The 12,191-nt window shown below is 38.0% G+C and overlaps 1 long non-coding RNA gene across 1 annotated transcript in view; it reads right to left on the bottom strand.

Moving 5' to 3' along the window:
* Nucleotides 1-236, bottom strand: part of LOC148538753 (uncharacterized) — a 36,468-nt gene extending 36,232 nt beyond the window's left edge. Inside the window, exon 1 of the long non-coding RNA XR_015871560.1 lies at nucleotides 38-236. This is a non-coding gene — a long non-coding RNA (uncharacterized LOC148538753). The remainder of the gene's footprint in view (nucleotides 1-37) is intronic.
* Between the last annotated feature and the right edge of the window lie 11,955 nt (nucleotides 237-12,191).

The following is a 12,191-nucleotide window of genomic DNA, read 5'->3' as shown; positions in this document are numbered from 1 at the left end:
TACAGTAGATACAGTATTTGCAAAGGTTTTGGTGTACCTGTAACCTTGTGAACAACATGTCATGGACAGTTTGTAGTAAACATTGGATAAATTCTGTCATCTTCTTTCTTTCTCTTTCTCTTCCTTCTTCCTCAGTTCATTAATTATTTCACCAGTAATAATCAATTGCCATTTTCCTTTTTTTAGATTCTACGGGGCCAATTTATCAAGTGAATGCGTCCATTATACTGTACATGCAGAAACTACAAGTTTAAAAAAAAAAAAACTTTATTTGTAAAAGAGGAAAACAGGAGTGTAAACCAATTATACACGTAAATAGCATGCAGTTACAAAATACAGGAAGAGAAACAGACAAATGTTACAGGTTACAGAATAAAAATACAATAAAAATTATTTTAACCACTTTTTTTAACTTGTTAATAAAATATTATAGAATATGCTACAACAGATCTACAAGAAGAGAGAGGGTAGGGAGGGGAGAGGGGGAGAGGTACAATGCAAGGAGCTCAAATCCAAAAGAAAAATCATCTAATAATACTATGATGTACCAAGAATTTGTCAGTGGAAATAGGGGTACCAAGGTCTCCAAATGTTGTGAGATTTGCATTGTATTATTTTTTTTAATAGTATAAATTTATTAAAAAGATAAGAAAAAAGAAAAGAAAAAAAAATTGTCGAGAGGACAACAGTGAATAAACAGTAGTAGTTGCAGTAGGTAGAGCATGAAAAAGGGAGGTAAAAGGAGAGAGAGTGCTGTAGAAGAACAACAGGGAGTGAGGGAGGAACAGAGATGGGGGTGGGGAAGGAGAGGCAAGCCAGGAAATTGAGAATAGAGTAGAAACAAAAACAAATAAGGGGTGATCAGCTGTAAGAAAAGATGGTAGGGTGACAGCATAGTGGTGGATAAATGATTAAGTGAGACCAGGAAGAGTTGCATTGTGAATCCTGTACCAAGAAGACAAAGTATTGTGAAATTTGTCCACTGTACTGTTTTGAAGGCTAGTGATGTACTCCATTTTGGACACAAAACAGACATGATTGAGAAGTTCCTGATGAGTTGGAGGGGAAAGGTGTTTCCTGGCCCTAGCAATCTGGTATTTAGCCGTACAAGAGATATTGTATGCATAATTAGTTTATTGTCAAACTTGGATAGCTGGCAGACCGAGGCACACAGGAGCAATGAGGCTGGGGAGAGTGGAGGGCACAGTGGGACTATAGAGGAAAAAGCAATTGGACAAGCATCCAAAAAGCTGTGATATTAGGAAATGCCCACCATATGTTGAAAAAGGATCCCACTTGACCACAATTCCGCCAACACAGATTGGAAGTAATGTTCTAGGACGAGATACCAATGAGTATATACTTTGTATGAATTCTTTTTAATGGAGACACTAATAGAACATTTTGATTATGTTGAGGCGAATGGCCTCCCAAGTTTCCTCCAGAGAAACACCCAGATCTAGTTCCCAGGAAAGTTTGTGGGCCACCAGAGGTGGATGGTCCTGGGTTAGGATAGTGTGATCAGAAACTTTTTTTTTTTCTAATTGATCCATTCATCACTAGTGCTCCAATGTGCCAGCCATAAATTCATCAAGCTACAAAAATTTTAAGTGTTCAGAGTCTAACCTCTGAAAATGCCACTACCTGTATATGCCGTTAGCCACTCCTTCCTATTGGAAGGAGATCTGGAGTGCGAAGAGGGATCCATGCAGATCCCTGCACCTCTTCCAGCCCTTAATGTGTACATGCATGAACTAAATTCATGCATGCGCTGTAACACTAATAATGTAAAATGTTGCTGCTATTAGTTAGTTCATTTTAATGGATAGGACCCTAAATATTTATATTCAGATATAGGGCCTGATTCAGACCCACTCGCAAGGGGCTGTCCGCTCGCAAGTGGGTCGATGTTGTGCACTGCGCATGTGCACGACGGCGGAAGCTCCGTCATGCGAATGCGCCCAGATGCGACGAGCGAAGGACTTTCCTTCGCTCGTTGTGTCTGATCAAAGGGGGCTGTCGATGTTGATTGACAGCACGCCCCCTTTGGTGGGTGTGCCGGGGGCGTGCCTCCCTGACGGGGGCGTTCCCAAGGGAACGCCTACCGTCAGAAGCCAGCCCACTGACATCACTAGTGATGTCAGTGGGAGTGATTTTGGCTCTGATAGAGCCAAAATCACTCAGGGCCTTGCGGTTGAAAAACTCAACCGCAGGCTCCGGCTCGCAGTGGCGATGGTCGCGATGGTCAAGACCATCGCGGCCATCAAACTGCACGCTCGTATAGGCTGCGGGTGGTGACCCACAGCTATACGAGCGTCCAGGAGGACGCTCCATAATTATGGAGGGCGGCCCTCATTCAGAGCGTGCGCTCTGCTCAGAGCGTACGGCTCTGAATGAGGGCCATAGTTCCTATAGTTTTTCCAAGCACATACTGTTTTGTTAATATACTGTATATATTTATTTTATTAGTGTGCAGCTACACAGCTCACATATAACTGTAACCCTTCTATATATACTGTAACTGATCATTTATTCAAAAAATGTAAAATGCCCTTCTTCATTTGTGGTAATCACACCTAACCTGTACAGCTGTGGCCATATACATCTAGTCTCCTTGCGCATTCGCACCATGACATGACAACTCAGTAGCACCAAGCATCTTTTTATATGTGACTTTTCCCCTTACAGTGAGTCTTATTCACGACTCTGGCTGTATCTGCATTCACAATGCTAAATTACACTGTCACAGCCACTGACATGTAGCATTTCACATGCAGATATAACCGCAGTCGCAGATAGAATATAAGCATGCCGCATATCATTTTAATCAGCATAAGCTGCTTGTGCATCCTATTCACATATATTTGTGAATACGATGCACTGTAAGGGAAAAGTTCCTTGAAATGAAGCTCAGCGCTATCGAGTTGCATGGCGCTCACGTGTTATTTGTAGCGCACGGAGGATAGATGTATGTGGAAACATTTGTATGTCCTGTACAGATATTCTATAGCTTATTTATGAAACCTAACTTATCAATTTATCTCCAAAATTACTACATTCAAATAATGGGCGTGATATATTAAGTCAACATTCAGAATGTCAACACCAGTATGTCAACATATTCTGAAAGTTGACATTTCCAATATCAACATGGGCAGAATGTTGACAATTCACAATGTCAACATGGTGAAAGACAATAATCAGCATGTAGACAATGTGAGTTTTACATTGAGTCTTCACCTAATCCAAACGCTCGCTCTGAATCAGGGCCCACCTCCATTAATATGGAGCGTCCTCCTGGACGCTCGTATAGCTGTGGGTCACCACCCACAGCATATACGAGCGTGCAAAATGATGGTCGCGATGGTCTTGACCATCGCGACCATCGAAACTGCGAGCAAAAGCCTGCGGTTGGGTTTTGCAACCGCAAGGCCAGGAGTGATTTTGGCTCTCAGAGCCAAAATCACTCCCACTGACATCACTAGTGATGCCAGTGGGGCCGGCTTCAGACGACAGCACGCCCCACGCCCACCATCGACAGCACGCCCCCTTTGATGAGACACTCAGAGCGAAGGAAAGTCCTTCGCTTGTCGGGTCTCGCGCATGCGCACGACGGAGCTCCCTCCGTCGTGCGCATGTGCAGTGGGGACCATCGACCCACTTGCGAGCGGACAGCCGCTCGCGAGTGGGTCTGAATGAGGGCCTTAATCTTAATAACAACCTAGCCTTAACCTTAATTTAACCATATACTTAATATTGATAGTTGCCATTATGTACAAAACAATAAAAGAAAAGGAGCCACAATCCACACAAGTCTAATGTAGAGGAAGAATCTTATATATGGTATCTAGGAAAACCCCTAATATTTAGCAGAACAATAAAGCATATTGTATTACATTGTTTAAAGGGGGTGCTATCATAGACAACAACAGTAAAGAACAATGATGGGTAGAGAGGGAAAGAGTTGTCTGTAATTGATGTACAAAATTAAAATATAACTGTTATTAGTCTTTAAAATATGTATATCAATGATACAGTCCGTTAAAAAAAGAAATTAAAGTGGGATATAGATAAGAAAAAGTGTCATTAAAATAGATTATCGGTACCAATTTAGGTCTGTTTTTAATATTTTTCTGAAATATATAGTAGTAGTATCTTGGATATCTATATATTATTATTTATTTAATATATTGCAATAAATAATTATTTAAACCAAATGCCACTCTGTCAGTATTATTTCAAACATTGATTATAGTGCTGTGTTGAATGGAGTACGTGTATGTCCACATAGCATAACATAAGTAGATATGTACGGAGGCCGTGAGAAATGTAGTCTAATACGTTGGTCAGATATTTGTACATTTAGTTCTCATAGTAAGAAAATAATTGCTAAGTAGCAGAAAACATGCTCTCCAGGGAGTCTGACAACTCTCCTGCTTGTCATAAAGCTGCTGTTCTGGATGTATATCAGAACACACCCATTGGTATTTGCCTGAAAATCATGGTGTGATTATATTTCTATATAGTATATAGATATAAAGGCATGAATTGATATTGCCTAAATGTTAACAGGATGACGTCACTTATTTCAAATATATGATTTTATCATGTGTATGTATAAGTGTTGATAGACTAAATAATTTTCGCAGTACCAATACACCCCATATATAACAAATGGAGAATATACCTCAGTTCATAATGACCCCTGATGGGTATACGGTCAATTTCATGGGTTAAATCAGATAGTAGGCGAATTATGCTACAAATAAAATGTAGCAAATACCCTTATAGATGGGGAAAAAATAAGATGATATAAATGATAAGTTCAGTGTGTTTAGGATATTATATCATAGATATATATCAGTATGGTGACCAAATAACAGTCTGCATACATCCATGCAGTAGGAATACAGATTGATCAGCAACAATTAGAGTGTGTGAAGAAATAAAAAAATATATCCTATGCTTCTATCTAACTATATATTATAGTTTTCATTACGGACTATTTCCATTAGCATGCTGCCACTGAATGGGTATAGAATATGCGTTCTTATTTGGCCTCTGATACAAATACTCAGTTTGTTAATTTGGTATATTGCAATAAATAATTATTTAAACCAAAAGCCACTCAGTCAGTGTTATTTCAAAACTTTGATTATAGTACTGAGTTAAATAAGTATGTATGTGTTCCCATAGCATAACATAAGTATGTATGTGTTCCCATAGCATAACATAAGTATGTATGTGTTCCCATAGCATAACATAAGTATGTATGTGTTCCCATAGCATAACATAAGTAAGTATGTTCAGAGGCTGTGACAGAAGTAGTTTTAAGCTGCATACACACACAATGATTTTTTTAATGATTATCGTTAAACGATATAGTTTAACGATAAACGTTTGAAAAAATCGTTCACTTTCTGAGTCAAATGATGAACGATTATCGTTCATGCGCGTTCACGTTTGTAGTTTGTAGTTTAGTCAGACTTGTCAACTGAACGATTTTCATTAAGGGAATATGCAAAAATCGTTTGTAGTTCATAAAAATCGTTCATTACACTTTAAAAAATCTGAAAGATAATCTGACAGATAATCTGACAGAAAATCATTCAGAAAATCGTTGGTAACAAAATCGTGTGTGTATGCAGCTTAATAGGTTAGTCAGATATTAGTACATTTAATTCTCATAGTGAGATGTAATTATAAAGTAGCAGAAAACATGCTCTGCAGGGAGATTGACAACTCTCCTGCTTGTTATGAAGCTGCTGTTCTTAATTGATATCAGAACACACCCATTAGTATTTGCCTAAAAATCCTGGTATAAATGTATATCTATATTGTATATAGGTACAAAGGCATGAATTGATGTTATTTAAATATTAGCAGGATGACATGTCACTTATTTCAAATATAATTCAGTGTTTAGGATACTATATCATACATATACATAGGTCTGCCAGTAATATAGTGACCACATAACATTCTGCGTACATCCATGCAGTGGGAATAAAGGTTGATCAGCAACAAATAAGTTGTGTTCAGAAATAAAAGTTATCCTATACTTCTGTCTGACTGTATATAATAAACCCATAGAGAGAAATATAGCAAGCTCATTCGCATAGAATTATATTACTTATTTTGGACCATTCCCACTAGCATGGTGTCACTACAAGGGAGTAAAATATGGGATCTTATCTGGCCTCTGATACAAATACTGAGTTAGCACTGAATCACAGCAAGAATCATGTTAGTGCTGAGAGAGAGATTAGCTTGTCATTTTGCATATGCTATCTTTTATACTCCTCTCATACAGGCTGTTCCCCCTAACATGGTGCCACTGAAAGAGTATGCATTTTCAATTATCATATTAGACAGCCACTGTACAGCCGGTGGGAACTGCCATACATTTCACATTGACTGCTTTCTCAAGGCACACAGAATGCACTTCCAGAGCCCGTTTAAATCTCATCTGGTCTGTGATCCTTCCAATCAGATTTTACTATGTGCTTCAGCCAATCAAGGAAAATTCTCAAAGTTAACTCTATATTCTCCATTGGGTATTCTTTATTCATTAATTGGAAGTAGACAAACACTAGATTTGTATTAATATATAGATCGGTGGTTCTCAAACTCGGTCCTCAGGACCCCACACAGTTCATGTTTTCCAGCTCACCCAGCAGGTGCACAGGTGTATACGTTACTCACTGACAGATTTTAAAAGGTCCCCTGGTGGAGCTAATTATTTCACTTGTGATTCTATGAGGAGACCTGGATAACATGCAGTGTTTGGGATCCTGAGGACCGAGTTTGAGAACCTGTGATATAGATAATAGTCTCTATCCTCTATAAGTTGTTTAAACCTCATGAATTGCAATATATAGTTTATCATAAAACTTGCATGAATGAGAGCCCTCATTACTTCTACACAATAACTTAATTGTGGAAATACAATTACTATGATTTTTACAATACCATGGATTGCAATTATTATAACATATGGAAACAAATGATTACACATATATACTATAATCAAGTTTTATTATACATGGGTATATCACATATATGTTTGCATATACAGATATACCACAAGTAATATTACTAATACATGTTGATTGTATGGACTATTTATTAAAATGCATACTTTTTCAGCGGCACCATGTTAGCGGAACATCTTGTATGAGAGGAGTATAAAAGATAGCATATGTGAAATGACAAGCTAATCTCTCTCTCAGCACTAACATGATTCTTGCTGTGATTCAGTGCTAACTCAGTAATACCCCTTTTACACCGGAGCTACAACCCGGGTTTTTGAAGGGTTAACCTGGGCAGCTCCCTGGTGTAAAAGGGCAGAGGGTTGGATCGCCGGGTCGAGTGACGCGGCAATCCAACCCAGGTAACTAGCAGGGTTTAACACGGGCGTAGCCCGTGAAACCCTGCTATGGGAACAGCGCACTCCGGGTCACGAAGACCTGGAGTGCGCTGCTAGCCGGCCGACTGGTCCGGCTTCAGTGGCTCTTGGAGATGACATCATCTCCAAGCGTCCACTTTCACTCCGCAAAAGCCGGGTCTATGCAGACCCGACTGCGGTGTGAGCGGCGCTGACTCGGGAATATCCCGAGTCAGCGCTGGCAAAATTCCGGGTCTGATCCGGATAGGAACTTTGTTCCAACTCCGGGTCAGACCCGGAATTTAGGTGGAAAAGGGGTATATTTGTATCAGAGGCCAGATAAGATCCCATATTTTACTCCCTTGTAGTGACACCATGCTAGTGGGAATGGTCCAAAATAAGTAATATAATTCTATGCGAATGAGCTTGCTATAATTCTCTCTATGGGTTTATTATATACAGTCAGATAGAAGTATAGGATAACTTTTATTTCTGAACACAACTTATTTGTTGCTGATCAACCTTTATTCCCACTGCATGGATGTATGCAGAATGTTATGTGGTCACTATATTACTGGCAGACCTATGTATATGTATGATATAGTATCCTAAACACTGAATTATATTTGAAATAAGTGACATGTCATCCTGCTAATATTTAAATAACATCAATTCATGCCTTTGTACCTATATACAATATAGATATACATTTATACCAGGATTTTTAGGCAAATACTAATGGGTGTGTTCTGATATCAATTAAGAACAGCAGCTTCATAACAAGCAGGAGAGTTGTCAATCTCCCTGCAGAGCATGTTTTCTGCTACTTTCTAATTACATCTCACTATGAGAATTAAATGTACTAATATCTGACTAACCTATTAGACTACTTCTGTCACAGCCTCTGAACATACTTACTTATGTTATGCTATGGGAACACATACATACTTATGTTATGCTATGGGAACACATACATACTTATGTTATGCTATGGGAACACATACTTATGTTATGCTATGGGAACACATACTTACTTATGTTATGCTATGGGAACACATACTTACTTATGTTATGCTATGGGAACACATACGTACTTATGTTATGCTATGGGAACACATACGTACTTATGTTATGCTATGGGAACACATACTTACTTATGTTATGCTATGGGAACACATACTTATGTTATGCTATGGGAACACATACATACTTATGTTATGCTATGGGAACACATACATACTTATGTTATGCTATGGGAACATATACATACTTATCTAACTCAGTACTATAATCAAAGTTTATTAATAACACTGACTGAGTGGCTTTTGGTTTAAATATTTATTTATTGCAATATACCAAATTAACAAACTGAGTATTTGTATCAAAACCCAAATGAGAACGCATATTCTATACCCATTCAGTGGCAGCATGGGAATAGTCTGTAATGAAAACTAAACAATATAAATATATATGCAAAAGGACTTGCTATAATTCTCTCAGTATTTACATAGCTCCCTTCATGGATTTATCATATATAGTAATACCTCTTTTCCACCAAAAACCCAGGTCCGACCTGGGTTTTTGGACATGGTTCCAACCCTGGTCAGACCCAGGTCAGACCCATTTACACTGCACCTTTCATCTGGGTTACTCCCAGGTCAGCCCTGTTCACACTGAACTCAGGTCTGCCCTGCTAAACCTGTGAGGTCATAAAAAGTGGGAGGTGAATGCTCGACAACCACCAATCCACTCATTTTAGGCATGATCCAGATCAGATAACCTGGGTTGCACCGTTTACACTGCACCATTACCTGGGTCCATCCTGGGTCCAACCCTGGTAGCTACCTGGGTTGGATTGCAGGGTCACTTGACCCAGGTTATTTTTCAGGGACCCTTTTACACTGAGCTGCAACCCGGGTAGACCCTGCAAAAACCCAGGTTTTTGCTTTGGTGTAAAAGGGGTATTAGATAGAACTGAAGCATAGGATATATTTTTTTACTTCTTCACACACCCTATTTGTTGCTGATCAATCTGTATTCCTACTGCATGGATGTATGCAGAATGTTATTTGGTCACCATACTAATATATATGTATGATATAGTATCCTAAACACACTGAACTTATCATTCATATCATATTGATTGCTTTAAAATTTGTCTAAAAATAACAAACCTAAAACTCACCATGTACTACACATTTCTTTTTATCAACTCTCTCCTTTGTATTTTCTCTAAGGATATAACATCCCTAACTCTCCCTGCATCTCCCCTCTCTGGGCACACTGCCGCCCTATTGAGTCACTCACCTCCTCTAAAAACTAATGAGCTTTCTTTTCATCAAAAATTGACAATTACAGCCTCATTGTGTCACTATAAAAAACTTTTACACACCTACAACTATATCTACTTCTCCATCCTTCTGCTTTTATTATCTGGTGACATATCACCAAATCCAGGCCCCTCACACATACAGCGGATTTACTATTGAATATATATCCTGCAAACGTCACATGTCTCCCATCACCCTCCAAATCAATAAATGTGCCTTATAGAATTCACACTTGATCACAACTTATTATTTTACATCTGAACATCTCTTTACAATAACTGCTTTCACCAATTTCGACATTTACCTGAGACTGCTGGTTCACACGTTAACCACACTCTCTAAATAGCCCCACATTAAGTGGCTTCTGCCACCCGTCAGACTTCACGTAAACTGATATAACAGCCATGGCTCTCCACAAACACCTACAAAAACTGCCTCTTAAAGTAGAATGTCAGTGGCGTAAATCTTAATTCAAATTACTTACACACATACTGCAAAATAGGAATCCAGCCATCTGTCATCCTAACCCTCTGTCCCACGCTCACTGTCTACCCCATCTGTGTCACCCCTGTCTGTCTGCCCATCCCCTTTAGAATGTAAGCTCTCGCGAGCAGGGCCCTCTATCCTCTTGTGCTTATCCTTTCTTTACATATACTATCTGCTCTATACTCAAAAGCACCTAACCCGTGACTTTTGCCATCCTGCTTCTGTTGCAGCAGTGTTTATATACCATGTACTTGTCTTGTAGTGTCTTAAACTGTATGACACTGTTTTCTTGTTCTGTTCAACTGTTTATGTACTATGTAAGGCGCTGCGGAACCCTTGTGGCGCCATATAAATAAAGGATAATAATAATAATAATATCATCTTATTTTATCCCCATCTATAAGGGTATTTGCTACATTTAATTAGTAGCATAATTTGCCTACCATCTGATTTAACCCATGAAATTGACCGTATACCCATCAGGGGTCATTATGAACTGAGGTATATTTTCCATTTGTTATATATGGGGGTATTGGGTACTGCAAAAATTGATTAGTCTACCAACACCTATACATACACATGATAAAATCATATATTTGAAATAAGTGACGTCATCCTGTTAACATTTAGGCAATATCAATTCATGCTTTTATATCTATATACTATATAGAAATATAATCACATCATGATTTTCAAGCAAATACCAATGGGTGTATTCTGATATCCATCAAGAACAGCAACTTCAAGCAGGAGAGTTGTCAGACTCCCTGGAGAGCATGTTTTCTGCTACTTCATAATTATTTCTTTAGCTGCATACACACACAACAATTTTTTAAATGAACGATTTTAGTAAATGATTTTCGTTCATTTTTTCAAGGGAAAAATGCTCCAAAATCGTTTACTAAAATCGTTCATTTACTAAATGTAGTGAACGATTTTTTGAACTACAAACGATTTTTGCATATTCCCTTAATGAAAATCGTTGAGTTGGTCAGTGTGACTGAACTACAAACTACAAACATGAACGCGCATGAATGATAATCGTTCATCGTTTTAACTTAGAAAGTGAACGATTTTTTCAACGATTGAAAAATAAATGATATCGTTAACGATAATCGTTCAAAATCATCGTTGTGGGTGTATGCACCTTTACTATGAGAATTAAATGTACAAATAACTGACCAACCTATTTGACTACATTCCTCACGGCCTCTGTACATATCTACTTATGTTATGCTATGTGGACATACACGTACTCCATTCAACAGAGCACTATAATCAATGTTTGAAATAATACTGACGAGTTGCATTTGGTTTAAATAATTATTTATTACAATATATTAAATAAATAATAATATATAGCTATCCAAGATGCTACTACTATATATTTCAGAAAAATATTAAAAACAGACCTGAATTGGTACCGATAATCTATTTTAATTACACTTTTTCTTACCTATACATCACACTTGAATTTCTTTATTTTAATATATCACGGACTGTATCATTCATATACATATTTTAAAGACTAATAAGTCATATTTTAATTTTGTGCATCAATTACAGACAACTCTTTCCCTCTCTACACATCCCAGTTGCCATTATGGCTGTCGACATTGACAATGATGACATTATGTCAGGGTTGAATGTCAACATTCTTTGCATGTTGACTTTCTGAATGTCGGCGTTCAGACCAAGTTGACCTTCTGAATGTCAAAATTGTGAATGTTGAGTTTATGACTGCATACCCAAATAACAGCAATTTGGTAAGGTTATTTCCGCCACTCACTTTCTCATACTGATCCATATCACAAACAACCCTCTGTCTTAATAACACAAGCCCGCTGTCTACTATGTCTGGAAACAGTAATGAGCATATGCATGTTTCTATAAACTCTGTGATATTAGTCATTTTAAATTCAGCATTTGTATGTTATCGAGTTTGCTGAAATAACAGTTTGCTTTTATTTTTTAACAACCAGACAGAA

Source organism: Taudactylus pleione, unplaced genomic scaffold (assembly GCF_031769625.1).
Source record: "Taudactylus pleione unplaced genomic scaffold, aTauple2 ptg000037l, whole genome shotgun sequence".
NCBI classification, from domain to species: Eukaryota; Metazoa; Chordata; class Amphibia; order Anura; family Myobatrachidae; genus Taudactylus; species Taudactylus pleione.
Note: the sequence above shows the minus strand (reverse complement) of the source record. Positions and strands in the feature narration are given on the sequence as shown.